The 13,386-nt window shown below is 34.7% G+C and overlaps 1 long non-coding RNA gene across 1 annotated transcript in view; it reads left to right on the top strand.

Annotated features, from left to right (window-relative positions):
- LOC116092251 overlaps positions 1 to 13,110 on the top strand; it is a 28,742-nt gene extending 15,632 nt beyond the window's left edge. The window contains exons 2-3 of the long non-coding RNA XR_004119179.1: positions 6,320 to 6,396; positions 13,081 to 13,110. This is a non-coding gene — a long non-coding RNA (uncharacterized LOC116092251). The remainder of the gene's footprint in view (positions 1 to 6,319; positions 6,397 to 13,080) is intronic.
- The last annotated feature ends 276 nt before the right edge of the window (positions 13,111 to 13,386 follow it).

The following is a 13,386-nucleotide window of genomic DNA, read 5'->3' as shown; positions in this document are numbered from 1 at the left end:
ATATATATATATATATATATATATATCCTGGTTGAACATGACACAATACATACATGTATGAATTACTCTGAATTAAGGGAAACATTTATTTTTTGGTATTACTTATATTATGATGGAAGTTCCTTAAATATTATTTCATAAAATTTCTTAATGTTTAGTAGTATTATATCATTCATTAAATATTATAACAAGGCTCCAAGGATATAAATAGTTATTACTTCCAAGTGACAAAAACAAGCAATTTATTAATTAATAATAAATTAATTAAATAAAATTCTACTGAACTCTGTATTCTCAAGGCAGCCCCCTATATCTATTGATGCTTCTACTTCAGGTTAATAGTAAAATGTTGATTTTTAACTGGCGAAGCTGGCACCCATGTACTACTGAGGTAAAAATACTGCTATTCAAACAAAAGTGCTGTAATTTCCCTTAACATTCTAGTCACAGAAAATACAAAACAAACAAAAGTTTCTAAAAATAAACTATTATTTTATCTTTTAATATCATAAAGTGTTGCTTTCTATTATGTCATATTTACTTTCTAATGATGGATTAAAAAATTTAGCCTTGGAATATTCAATACTATTAAAAGCACAAAGAACCTAGAGGTGAATTCTCTCTGAAAACCATCTAGCTCAGCTGTGTAATTCTGGGAAATATTTAATTTTTTGTGTCTGCTTATGTTTATTTATAATACAAAGTGCTAAATAAATTACTTTTATTATTGATATGGTCAAATATCTGACAAGAAACGAATTAGGGCAGAAGGCATATTTTGGGAGCAGTCTTTTATCATAGAGAAGTCCCAGCAGGAGAAGTATGGGGTGATGGTGACCTGAGTATGCAGTCAGGGAGCATAGTACAGATGGGAAGTTGACCTAAGCTATACCCCCTCAAGTCTTTTCTTAGTGGCCCCCTGTTCTGGCTGGTTTTGTGTGTCAACTTGATACAGGCTGGAGTTATCACAGAGAAGGGAGCTTCAGTTGGGGAAGTGCCTCCATGAGACCCAGCTGTGGGGCATTTTCTCAATTAGTGATCAAGAGGGTAGAGCCCCTTGTGAGTGGTGCCATCTCTGGGCTGGAAGCCTTGGGTTCTATAAGAGAGCAGGCTGAGCAAGCCAGGGGAAGTAAGCCAGTAAAGAACATCCCTCTATGGCCTCTGCATCAGCTCCTGCTTCCTGACCTGCTTGAACTCCAGTCCTGACTTCCTTTGGTGATAAACAGTAATGTAGAAGTAAGCTAAATAAACCCTTTACTCCCTAACTTGCTTCTTGGTCATGATGTCTGTTCAGGAATAGAAATCCTGAGTAAGACACCCCTGCCCCAGCATGCCTCCATTTTACAATCTTCCAAATCAGAGATAATAGTTGGGAAATAATGTACCGTAGAGGATATTGTTTTATTGAAAGTGTGAAACCCGGCCATTACAACCTGTCGCCCACAGAGTATGGCCAGCTGATTCACCTCAACTAGAAATTTCTTCATAGTCTTTAATATTTCCCTGAGTAATCAAAACTCCAAAGGCTGTTCTGAGGCCCAAGAGTATCTCTTTAATTGTGAATCATTGTTCAAAACCAAACCAAACCAAACCAAACCAAACCAACAAACAAAGAAAAAGTCAGAATGGTCATCAGAAGCCACCCTTTCATTGGGAAATTATAGTTAGTAAATAATGGAGCCATGATTTCTACTGTGATTTTTTTGGGGGCTAGGTCTAATTTTATAAATATAAAGCTCATCAAGTATAATTTCACAGTTAGTGAATTGATTGAATAATTCATTTCTTTAGAGAATGTGAACTTTCTTACATCACCCCTTTCTAGGTATAAACAAATCTTACTGTTAAAACAAGGATTTCTAATCAAACTTTTTAAATATTTTGGTCTGGAACACACCTGTTTGATACTGGGCAACTTGATTATCTTTTGGAGATCATTGAACTATTTGCCAAACTAAAGATGAAAATAAATGTCTATGAATTACTATAAGGCTCAAAGGTGTATTTTATGGGAATCTTTCAGCCTATATCAATAACTAACAGAGCTATAATGTTATAGCTTTGAGGTAGAAAAATGGGACTGAACAATGAAGTTACTTATAATCTGTAGAATTGGAAGGCTTGAGTCTCACCTAGAAAACTTGGTTATAGAACACTCAGAACCAAATCTCTGCATTCTCTTTGTGTGTTTATTTTGTAAAAACACATAATAGCATGGAGACAATTGAGAAAAGAAGGATGGAAAACATCGTAAAAGACTTTGACAACTCACATAAAAGTCCTGTGTGATAGTGTGGTGGAAATCAAACAATGGCAGAGCTTCTTCAGTAAGTATTGCAAGATTGTGCTAATGCAAATTGCTTTGCCCGAGGGAAAATATTTTTGAAATTTTTTACAGTGCTAAGTACTGTAATCGGCTGAGATGTCCGTTTAGCTGTTAGAGTGTAATATAGTCTACAGTATGACAGAAACTCAGAGTGATGTTTAATATTTGAACAGAAATGAGAATTGGCAAGCTTTGAAGAAAAAAAGACATTTACTTTTATGATATTTTTGTGGCTGTATTCTGCCACATATGGATTTTATGGTCTATGGTGATTGGATTCATCTAATTGATCGTCAAATTTCTCCTTATGTTGAATAACTGAACAAATGCATCACATAATGATGGGAATCAGCCGGGCGGTGGTGGCGCACGCCTTTAATCCCAGCACTTGGGAGGCAGAGGCAGGTGGATTTCTGAGTTCGAGGCCAGCCTGGTCTCCAGAGTGAGTTCCAGTACAGCCAGGGCTATACAGAGAAACCCTGTCTCAAAAAAAACCAAAAAAAAAAAAAAAAAAAAAAAAAAAAAAAAAAAAAAAAAATATGATGGGAATCATATGAAGTAATAATCTATAGTATAAGAGTTTGAAAATACAAATAATCCTTATAAATCTACTTTGAGGAGATAAAATTGCCTGTGAAATAGTTTCATAAATATAAAAGGAAGAATAAAGCATAGTTCCCTTAGAGATATTAATCTGATATTTAACAGGGTGCAAAGTATCTTTAAACATATACATGGAATATAACTTTACTGATTCATGATTATGAAAATGATTGACTCAGTACAATAATGATATTCAAGGTGAAAAAGTGGATTGTCACTATGGCCCCAAATACTTTCTTATAGTTTCTTATATTTTTTACTTTGTCCTTTAAGAAAGACATTTAATTTCAACTCTTGAGTGTTGAATATTTAGCAATTCTATTACTCTTTTTGTATAATTCATTTTAGAAAATTCATTTTTGTATAATTCATTTAGTGTTGCTAAACAAGTATAAGATTATTAAAATGCAGGATTGAGAAGATGGTTTGGTACAAAAGTGCTTGCTTTAAATACACTGCCCAATTTTGTGTCCCTGAACCCAGGTATAAAATTGGTACTAAGTTTACAAAATCCTAGGGCTATGGAACAGAGATAGATATTTGAGATTCAGTAATCAGTCAGCCTACCACAGTCAATGAGTTCTATGTTTAGTGAGAAATCTTGTCTTGAAACAAATACAAAAACAAACAAACAAATAAAACCAGAAAAATAGATGACACCTGAGGAATTACATACAAAATTGTCCTTTGATGTATACACATATATAGGCATAATATTACTTTGCATTGTGTAGAGTTTATCCTTGTGTTATTTAAATGCTGATTTCTCTACTCTCATGTCTTGCTGCAATCAAGACAGAGCATTATAATGCTTATGTTAAGAATTTCATGCCTCAAGTTTGTGTAAATGGTGCTCGTCACTTATTCTCTGCCTTGTCAATAAAAGCTGATTAGGCAATTTCTGGGTACAAGAGAGAATAATGTGGGAGAATAATGCCAGCCAGGGGAGGGGGAGAGAGAAAAAGAAGGGGGATTCATTCACTAGGAAGATGAGAGGAGGCATCATGGAAAAACACATGTGAAGCTCAGAAAGCCAAGCCAATATAAAAATGCAAGTATCTCTGGGGTTTAGGCTGGGAGATAGCCTTATTACAATAAAGAATTGAAATAGGTCAATGACTGGGCAGTTATAGTGTGGTAAAGCTTGAAAATAAATCTTAGGCTCTCTGTGTCATTGTTGGAAGTCTATCATAGGTAAAGAAAAATAGCTACTGAATTAATTTAGTGTATATATTTGTATTAAAATTACTATTAAGCTAATGCAACAGCACATACATCTGTATCTTCTAAATGATGAATGTGAAAAAGCACACATACACACACACACTCACACATACTCAAAGAGAGAGAAAATTGTGATGATTACATATGCCACATTCAGTCAAACACAGAATACATGCTTGCAAATCTCTATGACGTTTCATGATAGCACCAGAGCTGGAAGAATGTAGGACTTAGATGATGGAGAATGTATAATGTATTTCTCATGTACTGTTGATGTCAAATATATTCTCAGCGAGGAAAATCCATGTCTGAAACATCACAAAATTTACAAAACTATTTTCAATAAACAGAATAAATCATAAAGACCAGAACACTCAGAATCCTGATACTCAGGAAAAGTTCAGCTCTGCTGAAAGATGTTATTCAATTTAAATTTAATGTCCAAAAGCTGACAAAGAAAGAAATGGCTAGTTTATTTGAAATATGTGAGTTATTGCCTTAAAATATTTTTAGATATAGCAAACAATCATTCTGACGCATTCAGATTATTTGGATTTAATATATTCAAACAACATTCTGAAATCAGAAACAAAGAACTGGCAAATATTTCACTTAAAGATAGATCTGACAAGATTGCTGGGGAGAAAATCTTTTTTCAGAATTTCTTTAGTGTATGTTTAAGTATCCCTTCATGGAGTGGAGGGGAGCTCATTTATCCTTTTTACATTGTGCCCTTATTTTAAGCATTATGTTGAATCACTGAAAAAGATTAGGCATTGTGAATGACCCCCATCATGTTAAAAGTCTTGGAGGTATCAGGGATTCAATGCACATTCCTAAACATAATAAGAGCAATATACAGCAATCCAATATCAAATTAAAAGGAGAGAAACTTGAAACAATCCCATTAAAATCAGGGACAAGAAAAGGCTACCCACTGTCTCTCTATCTATTCTATATATTACTTGAAGTTCTATCTAGAGCAATAGAACTACAAAAGGACATGGAAGGGATACAATTTGGAAAGAAGCAGTCCATGTATTATTCTTCACAAATGATAAGATAAGATACCTAATCGAAACCTAAAATTCTCCTTATCTTTTCAATCACTTAGCCTAAGGCTGAACAGCATAACTGATCTCCTGTGTTCTTCTTTCTATACTTTCTTCCTATATCTTTGTTCTCCAGACCTGGCTATCCATTAATCCTCAGAATCCTTAAAGAAGTAATTATATTATAGTTGATCTCATGAAGCATAGCTCACTCACTTTGTTGATAAATAAAATTGATTCATTAAGTGTGCTCTTATACCATATAAATTTTAAGTATTTTATTTTCACTTATTAATTACAATAAGTAACAACTCAATTTTTACTAAAAAAATATATTCAGATTCTTAAATTCAGAAAAGGGAGATGTTAGCTATCTTTAAATTGTTTTTTCTTTCTTTCAATTTAAGAGAAGTTTAGATTCTTGTGATTATATTTGGAGAATCTTTTAGATATACATTTATTTTTAGTTTTGACAATCAATTCCTTAACCTCTGCTTTCGTTTTGGACGAAAATCTACTTTTTGATTCTAAATCCTTCTGTGAATAATTATTACTTTTGTAAGTCACAAACTATTTTGCAATCAATGAAATTTGAGTGTTGTGGATTATAAAGCATTTTTTCTGTCAATCAACTGTCTAAGGAACTCCTTCATGTATTAATCTGAACTGAATTTTATAGTCACCTCAAACATTTGTATAGTGCAGAGTTTAATGATATTAAATTATGTTATATTTCCAGTGTTGAAGAGATTGAGATGACTTCTTTAACTTCAAAGTGAGCAACAATTGGCGGTCTATGACCCACCTATAAGTAGTAATCTACTATCTGAATCTAAATTGTTATCTAGAGTAATGGTAAAAGATAAGTGTTTTATGTTGAAGAGTGTTGACACTGTAAGGAAATTCAGATGAGTGACATGTTCTTTGTGGAAAGAGTGAGAGGAAGAGAGGGTTATTTGAATAATCTTTGCTCTTGGATATATGATTTCTACTGAGTCTACCCTATGTTTACCTGGTCAAGAAATGGGCCATTAATTAAATTTTAACGTACAAATATAACTCTAAAATTAGTTTGATTTGTTTGTTTTTGTTTTTATTTTTGCATTGACTGTAGATTTAGCAGATATCTTTTGCTGGCAAGAAAGAAATGGAAACAACAGGAACAACTGAATCAACATGACTCTTTTCATGGTGGGTTTTAGTTTAAAATCCTTAGAAATTCTTTAACACCATAAATGGAACATTAAATGTACAAAACTTTCACTTTAGACTACTCTTTTGAGTTTATACCTACACTACAAAACAAACAAACAAACAAGCAAAAACCACTCTGAATGGAGTAATATTTTCATAAGAGAATTAAGTTGTGTGTTGTGTCAGGAACCCTGGAAGTTAAAATTGTCCTGCATTGATATAGATGAAGTATGAAACTGGAAATGATTGGGAGAAGACACTGATGGTGGTTTTAGACTGTGTTTCCAGGATGGAAAAAAAATGATAGTTTGGGTTATGGTTACTAAAATTCAAAGTTTGTGTTTTGTTTTGAAAGGCAGAAATACAGTAGGTTATCTTTAATTTTATCTTCAGTTAAACACTTGAAAATAATCTGGAAATTGATGCCAAAATACACTGCAAAGGAAGGAAAATATCACATTTCAATAAATTACATAATTATCTATATTCTGACAATTATGTCTGAAATACATAATATTTAATATAAAAAGAAAGAGATTAAACAAAGGCAGTTGTCTAAACAAACACTTTTATACTCCAGGTGAATAAGAAAATGCCAGAAGTTTAAAAAAAATTACTGTGGAGATATTCAGTAACAAAATATAAAGATCATATATAATAAAATAGTCTTTGTAAATAGAGGGCAGAATCCCTAAATATGAGAAAATTCTGTCCTACAACTATCAATAAATAAAGGACTTATTTCTTAAGTTTCTCCCTGAATCAAGAAAATAAAGGAACTGAGGATGTAAGTAATGAAACAATTGCCACTGTCAGAATCTTTGGAGAATCCATGCCAAACATGGAGTCATAAATATAAAGGGATATTGGTCAGCATCTTTGCTTATTAAAATCATGGTTGGAATTTTGTCAGGCAGTAAATACAGATGAAAGTGAGCTATGTGTTTTGATTGCATTAAATATTAAATTATTGTGACTGTATGTATATATGTTTCCATAAGACTACATTAGAGTTATAAAAATGGTATTAAACTCAGAGGAGTATCAGATTAGATGGAAATATTAAGAAGTAATCTTAGGATTTGAGATGCTAAGCCTGGAGTTAGGATTTTAGTCCAACTTTAGTTACATGGTGAGCTTGAGCATAGCCTGGACCTGGTCTCATTTAAAAACAAACAAACAAAAAAATAGTCGTGTACTTTAACAATAATTTTCAGAGTAGAGTTGTAGGAAAAACAAGGTATGTTTATGGATCTGAGACAAGATCCTATTTTTAAATTATCTTCACTAACAAAACCAAATGAATCATGTAGTATTTAAGGATTAATAAAGTATAAAATGTTATAAAAGAATTGTTTTCAATATCTTTAAAAAAATCATCTAGCTGGGTTTGGTGATTGTATATGGGAAGGACCCCCAGGTTGGGCAGTCTCTGGATTGTCCTTCCTTTGGTCTCTGCTCAACACTTTGTTTCTGCAACTCCTTCCATTGGTATTTTGTTCCCCCTTCTAAGAAGGATCTAACTATCCACACTTGAGTTTCTTGTGGTTTATGGACTGTATCTTGGGTATTCCAAGCTTCTGGAGTAATATCCACTTACCAGTGAGTGCATACCGTGTGTGTTCTTTTGTGATTGGGTTACCTCACTCAGGATGATATTTTCCAGATCCATCCATTTGCCTAAGAATTTCATACATTGTTTTTAATAGCTGAGTAGTATACAATTGTGTAAATGTACCACATTTTCTGTATCCATTCCTCTGTTGAAGGACATCTGGGTTGTTTCCAGATTCTGACTATTATCAATAAGGCTGCTATGAATATAGTGAAGCATGTATCCTTTATTACATGTTGTAGCATCTTCTGGGTATATGCCCGGGAATGATATTTGTGGGTCCTCAGGTAGTACGATGTCCAGTTTTCTGAGGAAATGCTGAACTGATTTCCAAAGTGGTTGTACCAGGTTGCAATCCCACCAGCAACTGAGGAGTGTTCCTCTTTCTTCACAACCTCGCCAGCATCTGCTGTCACCTTAGTTTTTGATCTTAGCCATTCTGACTGGTGTGAGGTGGAATCCAGCGAGTGCTGGTTGACAGGAGCCTGATATAGCTGTCTCCTGAGAGGCTCTGCCAGTGCCCAACTATTGAAGTAGAGTCTCACAGCCAACCATTGGACTGAGCACAGGTGGAGCACATGGTGGCACGTGGCCCTGCATGCAAATTTTTATACTTTGATTTCTTCTTTTCAATTTGTATCCCTTTGATCTCCTTTTGTTGTCTAATTGCTCTAAATAGGACTTCAAGTACAATATTGAATACGTAATGAGAGAGGGGGCAGCCTTGTCTAGTCCCAGATATTAGTGGGATTGCTTCAAGTTTCTCTCCATTTAGTTTGATGTTGACTACTCTTTCGCTGTATATTGCTTTTACTATGTTTAGGTATTGGCCTTGAATTCCTGATCTTTCCAAGACTTTTATCATGAAGGAGTATTAGATTTTGTCAAATGTTTTCCCAGAATCTAATGAAATTATCATATGTTTTTTTTTCCTTTCAGTTTGTTTATATAGTGGATTATGTTGATTGATTCATATATTGAACCAAGCCTATTTGATCATGATGGATGATCGTTTTGATGTGTACTTTGATTCCATTTGTGAGAATTTTATTGAGTATTTTTACATCAATATTCATAAGAGAAATTTGTCTGAAGTTCTCTTTCTTTGTTGGGTCTTCATGTGGTTTAAATATAAGAGTAATTGTTACTTCATAGAATGAATTGGGTAGAGTACCTTCTGTTTCTATTTTGTGGAATAGTTTAAGGAGTATTGGTATTAGTTCTTCTTTGAAGGTCTGATAAAACTCTGCATTAAACCCATCTAGTCCTTGGATTTTTTGGTTGGGAGACTGTTAATGACTCTTTCTATTTCTTAGTGGATATGGGACTGTTTAGATAGTTTATCTGATCTTGATTTAACTTTGTTCCTGGTATCTGTCTAGAAAATTGTCTATTTCATCCAGGTTTTCCAGTTTTGTTGAGTATACACTTTTGTAGTAGGATTTAAAGATTTTTTTTTTTATTTCCCCAGTTTCTGTTGTTATGTCTCCCTTTTCATTTCTGATTTTGTTAATTAGGATACTGTCTATGTGCCCTCTAGTTAGTCTGGCTAAGGGTTTTTCTGTTTTGTTGATTATCTCAAAGAACCAGCTCCTGGTTTAGTTTATTCTTTGTATAATTCTTTTGTTTGGTTGATTTCAGCCCTGAGTTTGATCATTTCCTGATGTCAACTCCTCTTGTATGAATTTGCTTCTTTTTGTTCTAGAGCTTTCAGATGTACAATTAAACTGCTAGTCTGTGATCTCTCCAGTTTCTTTTTGGAGGCACTCAGAGCTATGAATTTTCCTCTTAGGACTGCTTTCTATGTGTCCCATAAGATTTGGTATGCTATGGCTTCATTTTCATTAAATTCTAAAAAGGCTTTAGCAGAGTCCCCAATGAAAGAAATAGACAAAGGACCCATGGAGCTGAAGGGTTTGCAGCCCCTTAAGAGGAACAACAATATGAACTAACTAGTACCCTCAGAGATCCCAGGGACTAAACTACCAGCCAAAGAGTACACATGGTGGGAATAATGGCTCCAGCAGCATATGTAGCAAAGGATGGCCTAGTGGGTCTTCAATGTGAAGAGAGGCCCTTGGTCCTGTGAAGGTTCTCTGCCCCAGTATAGGGGAATGCCAGGGCCAGGAAGTGGGAGAGGGGAGGTCATGAGCCAGGAGGGGAGGGAGGGAACAGGTTTGTTGTTTTTTAATTTTATTATTTTTTTATTATTATTTTTTCTTTTTCTCGGAGGGGAAACAGGAAAAGGAGATATCATTTGACATGTAAATAAAGAAAATATCTAATTAAAAAATAACAAAGAAGTCTTTAATTTCTTTCTTTAATTCTTCCTTCACCAAGTTATCATTGAGTGGCATGTTGTTCAGTTTCCACCTGTATGTGGGCTTTCTCAAGTTTATGTTGTTATTGAGGACCAGCCTCAGTCCATGGTAATCTGACAGGATGTGTGGAGTCATTTCATTCTTATTGTATCTTTTGTGACATGTTTTGTGATCAATCATATGGTCAGTTTTGGAGAAGGTACCATGAGGTGCTGAGAAGATATATCCTTACGTTTTAGGAAAAAAAAATGTTCTGTAGATATCTGTTTAATCCATTTGCTTCATAACTTCTGTTAATTTCACTGTGTCTCTGTTTAGTTTCTGTTTCAATGCCTTGTCCAGTGATGAGAATGGGAAGTTGAAGTCTCCCACTATTATTTTGTGTGATGCAATGTGCTTTGAGCTTTAGTAAAGTTTTTTTTTTTTTTTTTAGAATGTAGACGCTGTTGCATTTGGAGCATAGATGGCCAGAATTGAGAGTTTATCTTGGTAGATTTTATCTTTGATAAGTATGAAATGTCCCTCCTTATCTTTTTTGATCACTTTAGGTTGAAAGTCAATTTTATTCGATATTAGAATAACTACTCCAGCTTGTTTCTTGGGACCATTTGCTTGGAAATTTGTTTTCCAACCTTTTATTCTGAGGTCTTTGTCATTGATGTAGGTTTCCTGCATGCAGCAAAATGCTTGATCCTGTTTACGTAACCAGTCCGTTAGTCTATGTCTTTTTATTGGGAAATTGAGTCCATTGGCATTAATAGATATTAAGGAAAAGTAATTGTAGCTTCCTGTTATTTTTGTTGCTAGAGAAGGAATTCTGTTCACACGGCTATCTTCTTTTAGTTTTGTTAAAAGATTAATTTCTTGCTTTTTATAGGGTGCAGTTTCCCTCCTCGCAATGGAGCTCTCCATTTATTATCCTTTGAAGGGCTGAATTTGTAGAAAGATATTGTGTAAATTTGGTTTTGTCATGGAATTCCTTGGTTTCTCCATCTATGATAATTGAGGGTTTTGTTGGATATAGTAGCCTGGGCTGGCATTTGTGTTCTCTGAGGGTCTGTATGACATTAGTCCAGGGCTTTTGTAGTCTCTGATGAGAAGTCTGGTGTAATTCTGATATGTCTGCCTTTATATGTTACTTGACCTTTTTCCCTTACTGCTCTTAATATTCTTTCCTTGTTTTGTGCATTTGGTGTTTTGATTATTATGTGACAGGAGGAATTTCTTTTCTGGTCCAAAAGTATTTGGAGTCCTGTAGGTTTCTTTCTTTCTTTTTTTTTTTTTTTTTTTTCTAAAAGATAACTACTATATTTCATTTTCTCAAGTTCTCTACAGCATGGACATACAAATTTACCAGGTTTGAATGAACAAACATGATTTTACTTACTTCAAATATATGTTCACGGGCATCTCTTTCCTTAGGTTAGGGAAGTTTACTTCTATAATTTTGTTGAAGATATTTACTGGCCTTTTACGTTGGAAATCTTCAGTCTCTTCTCTACCTACTATCCTTAGGTTGGTCTTCTCATTGTTTCCTGGATTTCCTGGATGTTTTGCGTTAGGATCTTTTTTGCTTTTTGCATTTTCTTTGGTTGTTGTTTTAATGTTTTCTATGTTATCTTCTGCACCTGAGATTCTCTCTTCTATCTCTTGTATTCTGTTGGTGATGCCTGCATCTATTACTCCTGACTTTTTTCCTAAGTTTTTTATCTCCAGAGATCTCTCCCTTTGTGATTTCTTTCTTTCTTTCTTTTTTTGTTGTGTCAAATGATATCTCCTTTCTTGGTTTCTCCTCTGAAAAAAAAGGTAAAGAAAAAGAAAGGATAAAAATAAAATAAAATAAAATAAATTAAAAATCTGTTCCCTCCTACATCCCCCTGCTCACCTATTGTTTCTACTTCCATTTTTTAGATCCTGGATGGTTTTGTTTGATTCCTTTACCTCTTTGGTTATATTTACCTGTAATTCTTAAAGAGCTTCTACCTGTTTTTCCTGTGTTCTCCTGTTTTTCTTTGAGGGGTTTATTTATGTCCTTCTTAAAATCATCTATCAGCATCATAGATATAGTTTTAAATCCAAATATTGCTTTTCTGGTGTGTTGGAGTATCCAGGACTTGCTGTGGTAGGAGTAGTTGGTTCTGATGATGACAAGTAGTCTTGGTTTCTGTTGGTAATATTCTTGTGTTTACCTGTGCCATCTGATAATCTCTGGTGTTAGATGTTCTTGCTGTCTCTGGCTGGAGCTTGCTCCTCCTGTGTGTCTGTAAGCTTGTGTCAGCCTTCCTGTGAGACCACATCTCTCCTGGCAAGACCAGTGCACAGAGGGCTGTGGAACAACCCTACCTTCTGGGTGCAGATAGATGCAGGATGGACCCTGTCCCAGCTATTCTGTTGATTCTGTGGCCTGTGCCTCCTGGCTGGCCCCACCTTAAACAGTCACTGGAGAGATAATTGAGATCTCACCTGAGTCCTGGGATCAGAGCTCTCCTTGGAGACAAGCTCTCTGCTGGCAGGAATGGTGTACAGAGGGTTGTAGAACAACCCCACCTCAGGAAGGACTCTGTCCCAGCTACTCTGCCTCTTCTGTGGTCTATGAGCTCCTGGCTAGTCCCGTCTTAGACGTCACCTGAGAGAAAATCGTGTGATAAGTTAATCTGTCTTTGAAAATAATTTGTCAAATAGAAGCCAGATGAAGAAATTATATCTAGAATGGATGGAAGATATTTTTCTGTTCTCTTGATTCAGCATTACAATAATTCTACAGTCATTTTGATTACCGAGTATGGAAGATGCATTGCATAACTACAAACATTTGCACTTACTGGTAAGCCTCAGAAACACTATTTCTTCTGCCAAGATTAAATTTATCAGTTCTCATAGTCCTGTGACACTTAGTATGTTCTGAATAAGATTACAATAGTAACTGATTGATCCATTTGTGTCCATGTTAGATTTTGAAAGCGTAATAATATTTGTAGTTTGTAGTTGAGAATCTGGAGCACAACAGAGTAACTAACCATGTTTGATGTCAAAGTTGCTTGCTGGCCAATA

This window comes from Mastomys coucha, unplaced genomic scaffold (assembly GCF_008632895.1).
Source record: "Mastomys coucha isolate ucsf_1 unplaced genomic scaffold, UCSF_Mcou_1 pScaffold15, whole genome shotgun sequence".
Lineage (NCBI taxonomy): Eukaryota > Metazoa > Chordata > Mammalia > Rodentia > Muridae > Mastomys > Mastomys coucha.
This window is presented reverse-complemented; position numbering and strand designations above follow the sequence as displayed.